The following is a 6016-nucleotide window of genomic DNA, read 5'->3' on the forward strand; positions in this document are numbered from 1 at the left end:
AGTCTTTATTTGGAACGGCCGTTGATTGGATGAAAAGCAAAGAAAGGAGTGAGGGAAATTAACTTAGCTCATCTTTAAGTACTAAACTTAGAACTTTCCTTTTGAGCTGCAGTGCTGGTTATTTTTTTTTTTTTCTTGAAATGGGTTTTATGTATAAAAACCTATGTATCATATTTTCCCCAATTTTTTATCGTTGAATGAATTGTGCAATTTGAACAAAGCTTTAGTTGCCGTGAATGAATGAATTAACTTTATATATCTACAAAGTGGTAAAATACATTGCAGGTTTACAGCATCAATATAAATGTTCACAGTGGTTGGAGCTCCTGTTGTAAAAAATGACCGATTACTTAGATCTTTCCTCTCGTTTCAACACAAATCACTTCAGGTATTTGGTTCCAGTGTTCTGCTGTAACTCTCCTTCTGTCAGCAGGTAATCGCTCCACCATTAACCCTTTGACTGATGTTCTGGGTGGCTGTAAATGTTGTGAAGCCAAAATGACCACAGCTGCCGTCCACCTCAGAGGAGCCGGCATCCAACGCTGTTCTCACACTTTAGTGTCAGCCTTGGTATTTTCCCCTGAGTTCACTTTGTATTATATGATTAAAAAACAGTGTGTGTGTTGCTCTAGATGTGACAATGTTTTTACTTTCTTTAATGTCATGGTTTCAGTCAGACAACTCACGTTCAAACTTTTATTGCAACAGTAGAACATGTTAGTGATGAGCAAATTGGAGTCCGTCATGGATTTTTATAGGCTGATCCAGATATACTGGCTGATATATATATTATAATAAACTTGACAATATTTACTAAGATGTTGTTGTGAAGCCCTTGTGAAAACAATGTTTCATATTGGTGCAAATCTGTAAACATAAAGGTTCATTCTGACATGTCTGTGAAAGGATCATATTGGACACCTTTATTGATCAACCAATAAATCGCTAAGGATCCCAGTGTGGACTGCGGGGGTGTTTAACTGCAGAGAGTCTATTAAGCATGTAATGATATCAGTTAAGGGTTTTTTTTATGTTAATCCTGATAATGCCAACATGGTCAGAGTCTGAGAAGGAAAATGTATGTATGTGACAGATTGTAGTTTTCACAGTGTGTCGTCTGAAGGAAAACACTGCTCCTCTATGATTCTGTGACAAAGACTGAATCTTGAGTTTATCACTGATTCTCTTAAAGCTGATTCACACAGCTACTAGCAGAACACTCCTCATATCAGCAACCTGCAATATTATCAACGATGGATTCACATACGGATAAATAAAACCTTCACTAAATTCATTTTTGGCGTTTTATTTAATCTTCAGAAGTTTTTTGTGCATTTCAGCATTTTTTTTGTGTTAGTGTCAGCATGTGTGTGTGTCTGAACATGCATGCAAATTGTGGGTCTGTATTAATAATCCATGCTGTGAAACATTTTGTAATGCGTGATGCATTATTCATTGATAAGAGATGGGATGCTGTTTCATTAGTCAAACCAATTGGGACGCCATCCCGGACTCACCTATCATTACACTGCTCAGTGATTCATTCAGTGTGTGTGTGTGTGTGTGTGTGTGTGTGTGTATTCTAGATGTGCCATTGTGTTGACTTGATGTATATATCTTTAACTCTGCATTGGGTATTAAAAGTACCACATAAATACATTTCCACATGTTTGCGGCTTTATATGGTCAAAGCAGTCGCCTGCTCTTTTAACTGCTTCTTCCTACATGTGTTGTACAGTGATGCATGTCAGAAGGTTATCAAATCCATATTTTATAATAGATAAGTGCTTTGCTCAGATGTTATCTGGGACCATGGGTTTAAAATCCAAAGACATGTGCTGCTCAATAAAGAGCTAAATCCATGTGAATCCATCTCCTACATGCAAGAGACTGGAACCGTGAGTCCAAAAATTTGGAAGTATGGCAACAGGTCTTAGTTCATATTTTAAAAAAATGTTTTGTTCATTTTAGAACACCGTGTATTTTATGTTGTGCCTGATACAATGTGAGACATGACTTTTAGTGACGGTATTAGTGGTTTGGCTATGTCTACGAATATTATTTTAATTGCCCTAAAGCCAAGTTTACTGTCTGTTGAAGTTTAAAAGGGTATAAAAAAAAGTAATAAAATGTTCATTCAAATTAATACAAAAAACATGAATGTCTTGCTGCTGTGGCGTATTTGTTATGACATCATTATATAGACTTATATGATTATTATGTCTCAGAACCCTCAGCTGTGACTTACTTTCAGCATCCCAGTCTCCTCTCATGTAACTGAGGTACCTGAAAAGTTAATTTTTCAAAAGACGTCTGTCTCACAACGTATTTTGTGAACATTAGAGTAGAGTTACAGATTTTAGGTTTGAAAACGTTTTCTTTCTCTATCGTCTGTCTCGTTGCCTTCTTTCTGTTTTAATTAACTTTATTTTCTCGCTCCTTTTCACCCCGTGCCGTATTGCGTCTTGTGTTTGCTCTGCCTGGAGATTAGCCTGCCATTTGCTGCTGAAGTCCGTAACACTTTATCCAATAGTGGGGGTGTTTGCCAAAGGCCTCTGCTCCTTCTGGGGTGGATCAGAGGGAGAGAGAGGATCCCATGGATGTGTGTTGGCTCTCTCATGCACTTATATGTGCATGTGCAGCATTTGGGGGTCTGTGTGTGTGTGTGTGCCTCCTTAGTTTGGCTGGTGCATGGGTGGGTTTCAGACAGTGAGGGTGTGTGAACACGTTGTGTATGTGTGTGTGTCTCTGTGTATCTTTCATAAATGCAGGACCCTGTTGCCCCCGCTCTGCACCAAAACAAACACGTTGGATTTGAGTCCACTTAATGAAACACACCCAAACACACACACACACACACACACACAAACACACACACACACACACACACACACATACACACACACACACACACACACACACACACACACACTTTATTCAACCTTTATTGAATATAACGTCTAAATGTAAGTCCACCTTGTGTGTGTATACAGCACACGTGTGTCCATCCCACTGCGTCAGTGTAGTGTATGTGTGCAGTAACATTGGTGTGTATGTATTGTCTGATGTGTGTATGTGCACGTTGCATAAATGTGCTGCCTCATGTTTATTCATCGGCTGCTGAAACTTTGCTGCAGTTTTCATTTGGCTCTCAACACTTTGATCTCTGGATGACTCAGAACGCTGAGTCATGGAAAAAACTAAGGACGCAAACACAAACCCACGGCTGAATAGACACCGAGCACGGACACACTCGACTAGTTCAAATATACTGATACATATACACTCTGCATAGGCACTTACTGCGGACAAATTTCATTTAAAATTCATACACACACACACACACACACACACACACACACAGCCATGTCAAAAAGGCACAAAACAGACTAACAACGACCTAACACACTCCATTTAAAACCTGCACATCAGGGCATATACACAATAGTATTGATTCATAACAAACTCAACCACAAACACATCTAAACACAGTGCAATAATTGCTGACTTGTTATGAAGCCAAACTACTCCAAACTTAATATTTACCTCAAAGTAAATGGAAGTATAAAAAATAAGTTCTTCTTTATGTTCACCATGATTCATGTTCCCCTCGAAAGAACGATAACCACTGCTAGATTACTTTGCAACAGGGATGCCATGTCTCTATCACTTGCCTCACTATCAGCACAATACAAGATTCATTTATTATTATTTAATTGAAGTTGCCATGGTGATAACTTTCCAGAGTTGTAAAATAATGTAAGCACATTCATCTTTTATTCTGACTGTACTTCCTGGATTTTACCTTAACCAGTACGTGACAAGTTATAATAAAACAATGATACACAAATGTTTTATCATTAATCTGTGATCTGCAGATTAGTCTTAATCTCCTTACCTAGGATCGGTTGCTTTTGTCTCCACCCACATCTCAGGAGACTGGTCACTATGAACATAGATATATATAAAGACTAGATATCTCGCTCGACGGAGCCGGACGTCACCACATGGCGGCCATCTTGTTGCGGGAGGCTCTCTCACCCATAACATTGTGTTGGTAGTTGTAAATAACCATAACTTGCTCAATTTTCAACCGATTTTGAAACGGTCTGGTTTGTTATAAACGTCAGAGATGTAGTTATGACACTGCATAAATTATTAATTTTTTAGAAAATAACATAATTATTCATAAGTACACAGTGTCATATCTACATCTCTGACGTTTATAACAAACCAGACCGTTTCAAAATCGGTTGAAAATTGAGCAAGTTATGGTTATTTACCACTACCAACACAATGTTATGGGTGAGAGAGCCTCCCGCAACAAGATGGCCGCCATGTGGTGACGTTCGTCTCCGTTGGCCGGCAACGCAGCCGAGATATCTAGTGTTCATATCTGTGACTATGAATACCTGCAGTAACTTCCACCTGATGCTCAGGTTTTGTTGTCAGTAAAATACACTGTTAAACTGGTTGTAATCTTTTTCTACGATGAAATACAAACAGAATATTTGTCTAAGGTAATGTATAGAGTGTTTTATTGAGTAGGGGCTGTCATGGTTTATTGAGTTTTGTAGCTACAAGTTATAAAGAAAGAGAAATATTTTAATTATTATATCTAAGCGAAATATTGCATTTTTTAATATACAATGTGTTTTTCTTGTTTGCATCCAAATAGACTTTGTTGTGTTCACCTCATTAGTTTCAGAAGTTTGTTTCAACTGTTCTATACAACTAACTGAGGAAATGTATTTGCAGTGTTTAATTGCCATACTTCCATTAGCAAGTATATATTAGTTTAATAAAGATATCATCAGGCTTGATGTCAGGCATGAAGTGTGGTGTCACAGAATCTTACACCTAACTTGACTTTCTAACTCCCTCAAATCATTAGAGAAGAAGAAGAACACTTGTTGGAAGTCATCCTCTATGCCAATCAGCTATGGCATCTGGAAGTCAGTTACCATTAAAATGTGAATTATAGCCTTGGCTTTTATTTGCTTCAATCACTGAACTCAACCAGTCTCTATTTGTGATGGGCCTGTAATTCCTTTCACACAAGACCTTTGCTCAGGGGTAATATTATCAAATTGATGATTTACACCAGTATGACTGTTACTTGCAAAGATTATACCAGGCTATTGAATAACTTATCATTTATGAAACATTAATTTGATCCGGAGACGGCACATCTAGGCCAGAGAGAGACAGGACTTCCTGTAGCGTCCTGATAGCAGAAACTTAGTTTAAAAACGACCAGAGCTATGTTATATATTTTGTTGACTTATGTACTTACATTATCCAAAATGTTCCAACAATGTTCAATTCCAGAGAATTCCCCAGTTTCACTCACGGTAATGGGACGTTCCCTTCTAGTCGCCTTTTACCTGCGTCATATCTGCTTTACCCGCAGCTTTACTTGTCTCTTATTTAACTTTCAAGGCAAATAAAGTCAACACATTGTTAACCAGTCAACAGTTTTTTCCGACCAGTGTTTATATTGGCCACTCATAATGGATCAGGATTATTTCTCACTGTTCGCTGTGTAACGTGAATAAAACTTTATTACATTCGGTGAACACGATTAAGTGAAGACAACAACTCCCATGATACCACCTTGCTTCATGACATCACCAAACTAGGTATTTTGTCATTGTTTTAATTGAGAGACCCGTAGTGGATGAAGTTACATATCTTGCTTTTATATCAATGGGAATAAGGACGTTATACTGTCTTTTGATTTTCTTGTCCTAGAAATTAAAAGGGGAACACCTGCTCACTGATCGGAAAGAGAGAACATTAGCTACTGATGCCATAACCACTTGTGTAAAAATGTATTAACTCAATATTTTTACACTTTGAGGCCTGTCTGAATGAACTTCACTTTACAGTGTACGTCCATTTTTATACACAGTCTACAGTATGGGTGGACACATTTATTCTGTTTTGTTTACAAGCTTTTATTAGCATTTGTAGTAGGTTAAACACTTCACTGTTCGAGATGTAGAGTTTTGGA

Source organism: Limanda limanda, chromosome 7 (assembly GCF_963576545.1).
Source record: "Limanda limanda chromosome 7, fLimLim1.1, whole genome shotgun sequence".
Taxonomy (NCBI): Eukaryota; Metazoa; Chordata; class Actinopteri; order Pleuronectiformes; family Pleuronectidae; genus Limanda; species Limanda limanda.